Here is a 14,140-nt window from a genome sequence, read left to right as displayed (position 1 = left end):
TTGTTGTCACTTACCATTATCTTAAAAATTTAAGAAAAATGCACATGTGAAATAAGAATGCTGATCTACAGGATCCCATCTGTAGGAACCCATTTTTTGGTTTATTGAAGTAATCCGTGCCATTAAGAGTATGGATGTAATTTATTTTTTGTAGCCAAAAGGTGACGTGGATATCTGAAGTTCTAGTCACTTTGGCCTAAACAGAAACATGCTAAAGTGAATACACGAGTGACAGTCACCCAGATGCCTTAGATCTCTAGTTGGCCACCTGGAAGTGGCACAGATTAGCATAACATGTACTGAGCAGGTAGGAGTAATTTCTGCTAAAAATCCTCATGTAAAAGGTAGTCAACAGCTGCTGTACGTAGAGAGGGGTAGCAGTCTCACCTCCACTACAAATGCGGTCACCTCCTCCCTGTATTTTTTTTTTTCAATTCTTTATTTTATACGGCTGGTTCAATACATTCGAGCAAAGCAAAAGACGTGATGAACAATGCAATTATACAATAATGGTAGCATCTAATTGAGAGGTGACCCTTTTATATTTTTATACATCTGGGTTTTAGCAAATATATATTAGGATTGAGAGACTATTGAAACTTTTAGGTCCCAGGGCTTTGAAAGTCTTTCCATTTTCGTTGACTGTGAGAGCTCTGTGGAAGGACTACCTGTAAGGGAGACCAGCATCTTGTAGGATATTTGTGATTGGCTGCATTGATTTTCGCCACAGTAAAGTGGCTCTGATTAAGTCCTGAAAGAACATAAGGGTTTGCAATTCATGGCACTGCTTATCGGCAAGGGTCTGGCAACACAGGATACTGTTGTGGGGAATCTTGTTCGGCGCCTGTGAGGATTTGGCTATTCGGTATATGCCGTCGAAAGGTAAATTGTTTGCCGTTTTTTGCAGGTTGGACAGAGGAGACTGATAGAAACATAACATTTAAAATTAATATTCTTCTAGCCTGACCAGCTAGGTAGAAACAGGAGTCCTTAAATTGCCTATGAAACATGGAGTCCACTAATCAATACAGTCTATTGATAGACTATGTGTTTTGACTTAAGTTTTATTTTAATTCAGTAATGTATTCAGTATCACTACAGATAATGAGTTATATGAAGAATGGTTGTAAATACCAAATATTCGGCTCAGTATGTCAAAACCTGAAGAGGAAGGTGTGAATAAAGAAATATATGAACACTGCAAATACATTCAAGTTTCCTCCTCAATATGCAATATTTTTAGGTGAGAACAAGGAAACTAAATTCTAACACAAGCTCCCACTCATTAAATTAATAAGAATAAGAGATATAGATGTACATTAAATAGAATGATCTATGACTATTTATCATAATGGAAAATTACACAAAAAAATATATTTCTTTTATTTTTTTAGTATAAGTTAAAATGTTTTAGCTGTTTTGATTTACTTTTTCAAATATTCTGTTTATATATTCTGTTTATATATATATATATATATATATATATATATATATATATATACCCATTTTCTCACTGTTTCAGTATTTTGTTATCCCTTCAACATGATTGCATACTTCTTCTTCAGCTGTGCTGTATGTCTGTGCTGTGGTAGCAGCAACCAATATAGCTCAAACTAAAGTGGGACAGTGGGGATGTGACCATCAGACAGCATGTAGGAGGAAGGGTTCAATAGGCAATGACAGTGAAGGGCAGATCTAATCAGAAGCCAGCCTAAGTTACATTAAAAGAGAAAATACAACAGACATTGGGCTTGTTCACAACCTTGTTAGTAAACAACATCTGGTATCTTGAAGTGGTTACCAAATAGCACCAAGCTTGCAAGCGTGTTGCTAGATTTGCCGATGACAATAACTGCTGCTTCAGATACCAATCACTTTCTGATAAAACACACACATGCGCTGAACATGCGCACTCCTTCCTGTGTGGCTAGCAGCGACAACCATGTAATAGCTGGCCGTTAACCTTGGTAAAAGGGCTGGATCAAGGCTTTTGTTTCAATATTATATATATAGGGATTAAAGGGACACTATAGGCACCCAGACCACTGAAGCTTATTGAATTGGTCCAGGTTCAGTGTCCCTATTGTACTTAGTGCTGAGTCTCTAGTCCAGAGAACTGTAATGTTTACATTGCAACACCAAGTCTGCCCTCAGTGGCTTCCTGTATTTAAACAGACCTTTGATCTGGTATCTGACATTAGGTGTCCTCACGCTCTGCATGAGGACCTCCAGCGTCTGATTCTTCCCCATAGGAAAGCATTGATTCAGTGCTTTCCTATGAGGAGGTCTAATGTGCATGCAGCATTTGCTGTGCATGCGCATAAGCGCCCGCTCGTCGCAGGCCGTCAGAGGGGGGTGGGGCCAGGTTCCAGTGCCGAGGGACAATGGCACTGGGAAAAAGTGAGTAAATGAAGGGGGTTTTAATCCTTTATTCACCCAGGTGGGGGGGGGGGGAGGATGCGAGGAAGCGGGGAGCTAGAGGGAGCTACAGTGCCAGGAATACGCGGTCGGTTAACCTCTTTACACCAGGCATAGCTACCAGTAACTTCCCGTCACTGCTATTACATTTTGCAGTCGATAACCAGTTGCTATATGGTAACTGTAGCCGCACACATTTTAGAGAGTAGCAGATAGCTGTTAAAAATAAGCGACAGAGCTGTAATGAGCCTGAAGGGGAGCTTAGGAAATAACATGTAATCTAATCACACACGGATGACACCCATTTGGACTGTACATTTACTCCTACATAGCAGAAATCCATAAAGAGTAACAGAGGGAACGGCATACAAAATGTTACCAAGAGAATTTAAAGTAACATTTTCGTTAGTGACATTTTATATTAGGATTTATGTAATTATTATTTATTATTATTATTATTGCCATTTATATAGCGCCAACAGATTCCGTAGCGCTTTACAATATTATGAGAGGGGATTTAACTATAAATAGGACAATTACAAATAAACTTACGGGAACAATAGGTTGAAGAGGACCCTGCTCAAAAGAACTTACATTCTATAGGAGGTGGGGTGTAAAACACATTAGGACAGGAATTTACAGTCAATGTAATGATTATTATTATTACTATTATTATGTTGATATGCTTGGCTTCCTTGTTTTATGGTTAACTATGGATGTAACTAAAATACAATGCTACAATTAGTATCCCTTTTAAACATTCATAAACCCTGCAAAAGAAATCAGACATGAACTTCAGCTATAGGAAAATGTATTGTAGTAATGCTTTGTGGGTCTTTTTTGAATCAAAGGTGACTACAATGCAGCAGGCTCAGGTACCAGTTCAAAATGTGAAGTTAATGACCAAGCGCATAAAATTGGGAAAAAGGAGATTATGAGGCAGCTTGAAAACATTCTATTTTAACTATTGCCATGGTGCCAAGCTAGAAATTTCAGAGAGCTTAACATAAGATTAAAGACTTGGAAAGATTTAGAAGAGTTGTATTTATTATTGGCATATATAGGTTTTTGTAATGTAAATGGTGGTATCCCTGGTCATTGAAGAAGCTACTTGGAAAACGCATCATCCAGAAATATATTTTTGGATCAATGAAATAGCGTAAGGACAACCCACCAGCAATAGTAGAATCAGAGAACAAAATGAGACATTATTTCTACATTTTTACCTTAATCAAAGCAGCTAAAGAAAAGCAGCTCAATTAAATCATTGTTCTTTGGACCACTACACCGTTTCAAAGCTTTTTAAAAACGTGGTTATCCAGGCAATTTCATCTATACATCGTGCTAGCGTATTGCTAACAAATGTATAGGTTTTCCAATATTTTAAGTATTGGATTGCCTCCCTGGTAGAAAGACTATAAGCATTTAGTCATTGCTAATGCTTATCTGCATTTTAGCCCACCTACCCATATGCTGACAACCCAGCTTCAGTATTGGGGACATGCATGTGTTCCATTCATATCGCCACCAGTATCCTGATTGAAGAACTGGCAATGACAGGCAGGGCAGAGAGGAATCTTCATGCACACAATGATGGGGTAATGGCAGTGCTGGAACAGTGACAGAGAAGGTGAGTATCCTTGTATAATGGTGGAAGAAGCTCTATTACAACAGATGGGGAAAATAAAATTTTGTGTAAGTATTCAAGTAATTTTTTTTTTTTTTTTTTTTTTAAGCCAGTTTTAAAAATGACTACAATTTAACTTTAAGTCTGAGAGGGCTCTCTCTCTCTCTGTTGTGCAACAAATTAGGGAAAAAAACATCTTAAACCTATCTCTCCACGTCCTTATTGTTCTTACTGTAAAGAACCATTTTCTTTGCCTTAGACGAAATCTCCTTTGTTTTAGTCTAAATGGGTGAACTTGTGTCCTATGTATAGTCCTGTTTATGAATAGATTTCCAGACAATGTATGTGTATGTGCATGAGAAGTATATGTGTCTGCATAATATCTGATTGCATGTCTATGTATATGCATGTATGAAGTAAATATCCTTACCTCACATGGGATATTTTTGCATTGTTCATTTATTCACATGCATGTATTTTTTAGTATGTCGTTTACAACCTATGATGTGTGATTTAGTAATAAGGACAATCCTAAATTGTGCATACATTGATAATCCTCTTGTCTATACCTTTGCAAACTTGTCAAGTTACACAGTCAAATTAGAATCTTACTCATTTCAGGTTTTTTTATACGAGATAATGCTGTTTTGTTGTTGGATGACTTGCCACATGTTGCCAAATCATTATCAGAAATAATCAATCCGAGGTATCTCACGCAGTGTGTTTTGAACACTCTTTCAAAATGCTTTGATATTGATTCTGTAATTTCACATTCTGTTCATTAGATTTTTGCTCTGTATTTTGTAAGTCTGATGTGTGCTTCTCTATTTAAAATCCTGGATTGTGGCAAGCTACTTCTCTTGACTCGAATATTACCGACCATGTATACCTGTGTTGGCTTTTAAAAGGAACGAATGCAGAAAGATAGGTCCTGCGCTCACTCCCACCACTACTGGGCGTCAGCAAAGACTACAGTACACATATATAGTAAAAACCAAAGAAAACCAAGTTACCTGCGCTCTTTCCTTAATCCCTAAGTATTTTTAAAACAAATGCAACTTTTAAAAGGAACAATCCACTGCCCCAATAAAAAAATAAATCACTATTTAGTAGATATAAAGCTTGCTTGCATTTAATTATGCAATTTTTCATTATGCTTTAAAAAAAAGCTACAGATCTCTTGTATGCAGCCATTGCAAGTCCTCCCATTTTTGGCATAGCCAATCAGTCTCTTCTCATTGAAAAGCCTCTGATTTTCAGTGCTTGGAACTAGGCAGCCCCAGCAGCAGAGGTAAATTGAGCCCTTTGCAAGTGCTCACATGGTCACTGTGATTTGGGTTAAACATACAAGTACTCTCTAGCAGACTGTCCCAAGCTGAAGTGTATTATGTGTATAGACTGTTCCTTTAAGGAAGTTGCCATTTTTTGTTTTGTTTTTTTAAATTTGAATATTAGACACTTGGGTTACATGTCAGGACATCTTAGTAGTTCACATACCCAAATTATTTCATAGAGGCAAACCATTTCGAAAGCAGACATCCCTGAGCAAATGCCCTAAATTAAAGTACTGTCTTCCATCTGTGAACGTGAATACCCAGCTGATATTACTATGCCTCAGGCCTGGACTGGCCATCGGGCACACCGGGCAAATGCCCGGTGGGCCATGGTGGCCATGGGCCAAGGCCGGCAGAGAAAGTCCCAGGATCTCCCCTGCCGGTCTTTGCAGGGCAGGCACTATCCGAGCTCCGGCTCTGCAGTAGTCCATGGCGGGCCGGTGGGGAGATCAGAGATCTCCCTCACCGGCCCACATACAGTATATTCCGGCCGCCGGCGGGGAGAGAGGGAGGGAGCCAGCCTGCCAGAAAAGGAACCCGGCGGAGCTCTAACTTGCAGCTCGGCTGGGTTCCTCTCGCGAGATTCAGAGCGTTGCCATGGCCACTAAGACCACCAGGGATGGATGGCGGCAGGAGCAGCTAATCCCCCCTCCCAGGCATAAGGTAAGCAGGGAGGGGGGGAATAATCGCCCACATCACATCAGCCTCACAGACACCCCTAAAACTCACAGCACCCTCACTCACACACTCACACACACTGCACCCCTGACACTCACAGCACACACACACACACTGCACCCCTTACACTCACAGCACACACACACACTGCACCCCTGACACTCACAGCACCCTCACTCACACAAACACACACACTGCACCCCTGACTCTCACAGCACCCTCACTCACACAAACACACACACTGCACCCCTGACACTCACAGCACCCTCATTCACACAAACACACACACTGCACCCCTGACACTCACAGCACACACACACTGCACCCCTGGCACTCACAACACCCTCACTAGCACACACATACACACACACTGCACCCCTGACACAGCACCCTCACTCACACACTGCACCCCGACACTCACAGCACCCTCACACACACAGCTTCCTCACACGTACATAGCACCATCACGCAAACACAGCACCCACACACACACAGCACCCTTACCCATATAGCACCCTCACGCAGGGACGTTTTAGCAGCGAGGCAAACAAGGCATTTGCCTTGGGCGGCATTTTCTAGGGGGCGGCAAAAAAAGCCGCCCCCAAATGCCCAAGGCAAATGTCTTGTCAGCCTTGTGGCTAACTGACATGCCGGCGGGCTGCTGGACTGCTGGGCGGCCGGGCGGTCGAGAGGCGCTGGCGGGCGGCTGGCGAGGGAGCACTTCCTCTGCGCTGTCTGCTCAGCTCCCTCGCGCGCCGCAGAGTGAGGCTGGGAGCTGGAATATGATGTCATATTCCGGCTCCACCTCCCAGCCTCACTCTGCCTAGGGCAGCACAAAACCAGGATACACCACTGCCATCACGCAAACACAGCACCCATCACTTGCACACAAACACACTACACCCCTCACACACACACACTGCACCCCTCTCGCACACACACTACACCCCTTACACACACACACACACACACACACACAGCACCCTCACACACACTGCACAATATGCTTTCCTAGCATTTTTGTCTCCTGGTATCCCAACTATGGAGACACCAGAGACAAATTTCAAGCAAACACAGTGCAAGCATGTTATTGAATTTGCTTGCGCTGTGCAGAACAAACACAGGGTCTTTTTCTCATGTCAGAGCTCTTCATTGTTTTACTCATCCACTAAAGAGAACAGCTTGGAAGTCTGATATCAAGATTTTTGCATACAATATTATCTGGAGTGATTATGTTTCATACCTCTAGATTTTTTATTTTATTTTATTTTTAAATTTATGTTATGTATTTATATAACATGGTGCATTTCCTATGACCTTTTTCTTATATCATATTATGTTATTCTGGTTATTTTCAAAATAACTTTAGTGTCCTCTAGTAATATTGTCCCATTCTAGATAGGTGATACTCTCTTGTGTAGTCTTACTGCACAAGGCTTAACATGTAGTTATTTAGCTAAATGTTAGTATTATATTCCTCCATGTGATATGATTTACATACAAGTAATTTCTTTTTGTATAGTGAAAACTTTATATTGAGTTTTTTAAGTAATATTGAGTTATTCATTTATCTCTTGGGTGATATCTTATAAATTATATTGTCTTTGTCTTGCAGGTGACATATGTGGTGACATATGGATTAAGAATAAAACTTCACACAACATAAGGTATGATTTATTTTTCCTTTTTACCTTGTATCTAATTCATTTCATACTAAGTGTTTGATATTTTTATAACTATTTGAGATTATAAACAGCACTATACCAGTTTGATCACATATATATATATATATATATATATATATATATATAAACTTAAGTATTTTTTGTCACAATTTCTCATTTGGATGGACTTTTTTTTAATAGGGAACGTCAGGTTTGCAAAAAAGCAGACATTAAAACATACACAAGAACACAAGAAAGCATAAAAGAAGTAAAAAAAAATCAAAACATTTGCACATTCTCTTTAAATTCAGATAATTTAGGAGGATGGTTTCATAATATTTCAATTTATGCAAAATACTAAAATGAGATTTGTATGGAATGCAGTCATCATGTTTTTAAATATATTTGTAAGCTATAAATTAGCTATACATTAATTTGTCGTGGTTACCAGTTCTAATAGGGTCTGTTATGTTTCCATGGTATTTGTGCCTCGTTTAACTCAATATTTTATTTTTCACAAAGTTACCTGCGTCTCTATATTAACACACTTCTATATGAAACAGTATGACATTTTACAACAACAACATTGATCTGGCCTTAATCTATTTTGATTATTTTTTTCTTTAAATTATTTTATTTTACCATGAAAACTAAAACATATCTTTCATTATGTATGTAGTCCATATTAAATACTGCTGTTTTGATAATTTCAGTGAGGATAGTTGAGTTGTTGATTTCTTTCTTTTTTTTTTTTTTTTATATTGTTATTTGTATTTTGCCTTGAGCATGTTGACATACTATTGCTATTAGATGTTTCGAATGTGTCCTTTAAAATTATGCTTTGATTTGTATACAGGGACATTATAAAACTGCACATAATAATAATTTTGGTAAAAATAAGAATATTGTTTATTTGGAAAGATTATAGCTTTATCCCCAGTCCAAAGAATGAGAAGTTACAGGACAGTTTAATGCAGAACTCTCAAAACATCAATTCACACATTTGGTTGATACAGAAATGATTATATGCTTTATGCAAGTGATTGTACAGGAGCAGGCAACCTTTGGCACTCCAGATGTTGTGGACTACATCTCCCATAATGCTTTTACAGCCATAATGCTGACAAAACATCAGGGATTTTGGTGTATGTTTAATGATGTCATAAAGGACAACAACATTAATGAGAAATCTATATTTTTAATTTATTTTTGCTAGGTTGTGATCATATACACTGATCAGCCACAACATTAAAGCTACTGACAGGTGAAGTGAATAGTAATTTCTTGAATTTCATGTGTTGGAAGGGCCAAATAGTGATGGCTAGGCAACTAATCTTGTGGGGTTTTCCTGGTATGAAGTAGTTAGGTACTTACCAAATGTGGTGCAGGGAAGGACAACTGGTGAACAGGCATATGGGTGTCCAAGGCTCATCGATGCACTTCGGAAACGAAGGCTAGTCCATCTGGTCTGATCACACAGAAGAGGTACTGTAGCTCAAATTGCCCAAAATACTTAATGATGGCAATAATAGGTGTCAGAACACACAGTGCATTGCAGTTTGCTGCATATAGGGCTATGTAGCCGCTGCAAGTGCCTTCAATTTGGATGTGAGAGTCAGAACTGGACCATTGAGCAATGAAAAAGGTGGCCTTGTCTGAAGAAGAGATTGCAGCAGAATGCACTATGGGAATAATGCAGGTTATTCTTTGGGAAATGTTCTGCTAGGAAACCTTGGGTCCTGGCCTCCGTGTGGATGTTACTTTGAGATGTACCATCTTCCTACAGTTTATTGCAGACCACATACACCTATAAGTGGAAATGGCAAAGAGTGTCCTATTTCAGGAGGATAATACAACCAGTCACACTGCAAACAATCTTCAGGAATGTTTTGAGGTGAGTTTAAAAAATTCAAGGTATTTCCTTGGCCTCCAAATTTCCCAGATTTAAATCTGATTGAGCATCTATGGGATGTGTTGGAACAAAAATCTGATCCATGGAGGCCCCATCTCACAATTTGCAGGACTTAAAAGATCTGCTGCAATGTCTTTGTGCCAGAAACCACAGGACATGTTCAGATGATGATTCTAGATTGCTCCAGTAGTCATGTAGTAGTAATGGGACATGTGTAAATATATAATTGGTAATGCTTAATCACAGTAGCAAACTGAGACAATAAGGAACCCATTGGCAGATACAGGAATGACTAGGAGCCAAGAGTAGGAGGAAAATGCAAAGGGTTTGAGAAGATGTAAGCTACATAGTCTGTGAAAGAAGTCTAAAATGTCTTTAAAAGACAGGATGAGACAATATCTGCATGTAAGAATGATTGGGTAAAGGGGTAAATTCTTGCCAGTCCATTGGACAGGGGGCAAATCCATACCCAGAATAATTGCTATGGTGATCTCTAGTGCCAGAGGATGAGATACAGGTGACCTTTGATTTTAAATGTGCTTCTTCCATGGTGCACTTAGGAAAAATCTAGATACTAGAGTGGTGTAAAGCAAGGCTGTTTCTAAACAGATACATTTAATTTACAATGACCTCTTAGTCACTTGTGATCAGGCTTTATGCATGTATTGATAACATTACTATGCATTCTAGCAAATCAGCCAATCATTTGGTAAGGCTACTGTAAGTAGATTAGAGTCTCTGACTGCCATTGTTTGAATATGCCTTTATTTCTACATTGAGCTCTATTGGTGTTCCAATTAGCAAAGAACATCTTACTGTAAAAAAAAAAAAATGAATGACTGTCAGCATTGGCACATTGTGCCATTGTGTCTGCACATTTCAAAGTAAAGAGGATGTATAATAAAATGTATTTCAGAAAGTACATTATATTTCACTAAACAATCTTTACTCAATTTGTAAAATTTGCTTGTATAAAAATCAAAAGATTATACTACACGTGATATCAAGTCACCAAGTGTAAAGCAATATTTTTGAAATATATAAATAATCGCACAGTAAAATTAGATTTTTTTTTCTTCTTCTCAAAACTATATAATAAAAAACTCTGCATTACTGACATTAAGATCCCTCTCCATTTGATTTGAGCATTTGTTATTTAAATCATGATTTTTTCTGGGCACCAAATATAACCTTCTTTGAAGCTTTACTAGTGCATTGTCCGTTTTCACTCTTTAATACCAACGGAAAAATCAGTACTATATATTTTAAGATGTTCTTCTCATTATTAGTTTCCACAAGGAAATCGCTACACGAGAGTATTAAATCTTGGATTCTGAGAGCTTGCGGCAGAAAAGGCTAGCTTAAGTAATGTTTAATGGATTGAAAACTCTCCAGAGAAAAATTCTCTCTTCTTAGTACATGTCAGCTCATTGAATTGCTACATCCACCGCATAGAATTGCTTCATTTGTAAAGTTAGTTTGTTGCGTTCAGAGTCCTGCTGCTTCTATGGCAGCAGTATCCTGAACACTGCTACTTGTAACATTTCTATATATACATTGTTATTTACCTGGAACTGCGTTGTTAGGAGATTGCTGATCACTTATCAGTTTATTATTATCTTTTGTCACCTTATGGATTTTATCAATTAATTAGTCATCACTTGTATTGTATTATTAAATTTATTACTTGATAGACATCTCCTTTTTTTAGGTGCGCTCACACTATAGTTTTATTATCATTTGTAAAGCAAATCATGCAACAATGTTGATGTCGTCAAGCCTGGGCATGACTGAGTTATTTTTATGAGTAGGTAGATTTTTGGTACATACGGCTATATTAATGATATTGGAGATTTGCAAAGGAATTCTACTGATGCACAGTGATACATAGAATTTATAGTAATGGCAGTATACAAGGGGTATGGATCTTTTCCACATTAATTATATTATATAGTTAATATTTGGAAGTTTTTATTTAACAATATCTATTCTTAGTAAGAAAAGGTTAAAAGCAGAAAAAAGCGAGAATTCATATAGGATCTATTCTATACACTCAAACTGCTTCATTAAGCTAACATTGTTTTGTTACCTATAGTGTCCTTTTAATGACCTCCCTCCATCACCCTTCACCATATCTTATTGAAATCTGTCAGGAATCCAGAAGTAATTATTGAGGACAGTTTAAATATAGATATTAAATTACTACAAGCACAGAAAATGGTGTCAGCATAGTTCATACCAGGATGACATCAGAGAAAAAGCAATTTTGTATTCACCTTGATTATCTTATAAATAATCATACTAAAACACATTTAAAAAGAAAATATTCGTAAAAGGAAAGTTACAAGTAATCCTCATTGCCCAGTGGGATTAATGCACCTTTAATAAATCCAGGTATTCTGCATTGTTCAATTAGTATTCTAAGTCCATTTTTATTATAATGCGATAAGCAAAGTGAAAATATTATATGCATAGTGTATGTGCACTGTGAGATTGGAAAATCATTCTGCATGCAGCTAATCATTCTAATCTAAGTCTTTATGTACGCAGTGTTGTCAATTATAGCATCTTTAAGGTCATCCTTCCTCAAAGGGGAATTTAGCATCCTTATGGTATTGTGGAAATTCTGTGTCCATTTTGTGTAAGGAGATAGTTTGGCATGCCCTTTTTAAGAGGTGCCTTGGGTTAATTTTATTTTAGGTGCCCTGGATTTCCTACTGGTTTAATGTCAGATCATGCCCCCAGCACATCTTTTAAACCTCGGGATACCTCTAGCCTGTACTATAGGTTCTTCTTGCTAATATATTTACAGACAGAAATACATTATGACAAACAGATGAATGAGCAATTAGCATATGAATAAGGACTGAATACATCCATTATTTCTCTCCTTCCTTGTATTTAGTGTAGGATATAATTTAACTATTCATCTCTTAAACTTGGAGACAGTTTCAGAACAGCACGTTCAATTTTTTTTAATATGTATAATCTAATCTTTTTAATAAATATAATTTTGAAAAATCTTCCAGGGAGTTGACTAAAGAATGAGATAACCAGATTCCTGCAAACAACATCCCTGTTAGTGATTCCCGACCCTGTACTTAGTTCACACCAGTGATTCAGTTTGTCAGTATTTTTGCAAAAGCAGAATTGAGAAATTCTTAATCCCGCACTACTAGTGAGCCTCTGCAAGATCCCTATACCCTCATTATCCTACTTTCATGTATCTTGTTTTGTTTATAGTTGTAGCCTCCTCTTGCTTCTTGCTTTTCTCTGCATCTTTAAACCTCTTTGGGATGAGCAATTAATTTCAGAACAAAATTTGGCAACTCAGACGTGTCCAATATTCCAAATCAGTGCAAACCAAAAACAAAAATGAATGGATCCATAACTCCATAACTCATCGATTTGATTAATTTCAGATCTATTTGTTTTGATACAGCTGTCTGGATCATTAAAAGGTAAATTGTAGATAGGTCAAGTAACTAATAATGTAATTATTAAATATGTTTTAATATTTAATAATTTCAGAAAGGAGTATTTTGTAGTAAATATACTCTTTTCTTCAATTTGCAAATATTAAAACATTTAATAATTGCAGCATTATTAATCATATTATTTACATGACCTAATATGTGTTATTCTCTTTTGTTATATCATTTTCAAAGAGAATAATGGGGTTCCAAAATTTGGAAGTTTACAAAATGAATTTTGTTTAGTTCCAAATCAATAATTCCTGAATTTCGCACAAACCAAAATTCATAAATTACCAAATCAAAATGTAACAAAATGTTTTTTTCCTCCCTGCACATCTGTATTAACCACTAGTGTTTTGCATAATTTTTTTATTCATTCTATTTATGTTTTTCTTTCATAAAAATCTATTTCCTCTTACAGTTACCAGTACTTGCACATATATTGTGCACTATTCCTACATTAAAACTTTCATTTGTTCTATCATCCCAGCATTTTTTTTCTTTTCTTTCCTCCTTTTCTCATCCTGTTTTCTTTCTTTTTTTTAATACTGGTGTGATGGGTTCACTTTCCTGTGGTGGTGGTGGTATAGTTTCTAATCTAGTGGCATAGGTTTTACTCTTCCATTCTGAACCTTTGGATCTATCTTTTCATTCCTTCTCTTTCATCCCTCTGCTTTAAAGTCCATATGATCTCCCTATTCAGTTTCATTTCTTAATGTATTGTTGTCATATGGCAACCCTTGGTCTCTTCTTTGGTTTTTAATTTCTTAGCATAATACACTCACTGTCCCTCACTGTTTATCTGATGCCTTCTCTCAACTACAGCTATTTACATTACTAATAATAACAACCTTAACAGCTTAGAAGTTCCTATATTCCTTTCCAAGAAAACCTTTTTGTAGTGTGCTCAATGCCAAACATAGTTATGCAATTTACCAGTTCTCATGGATTACATATGTTCGGACATCTGAAGAATCAACCCAGTTTATTGATCACCATTCTAAACTAAAACAATTGTGCAATACATACCA

At 37.3% G+C, this 14,140-nt stretch overlaps 1 protein-coding gene across 1 annotated transcript in view; it reads left to right on the top strand.

The window, feature by feature from the left end:
- SNTG1 (syntrophin gamma 1) overlaps positions 1–14,140 on the top strand; it is an 807,514-nt gene that overhangs the window by 281,272 nt on the left and 512,102 nt on the right. The window contains exon 2 of the mRNA XM_063450437.1: positions 7,673–7,724. The gene's annotated coding sequence lies outside the window, so the exon portion shown is untranslated. The remainder of the gene's footprint in view (positions 1–7,672; positions 7,725–14,140) is intronic.

This window comes from Pelobates fuscus, chromosome 4, assembly GCF_036172605.1.
Source record: "Pelobates fuscus isolate aPelFus1 chromosome 4, aPelFus1.pri, whole genome shotgun sequence".
Classification (NCBI taxonomy): domain Eukaryota; kingdom Metazoa; phylum Chordata; class Amphibia; order Anura; family Pelobatidae; genus Pelobates; species Pelobates fuscus.
The sequence above is the reverse complement of the archived record's forward strand: the minus strand, read 5'-3'. Positions and strand labels throughout refer to the sequence as shown.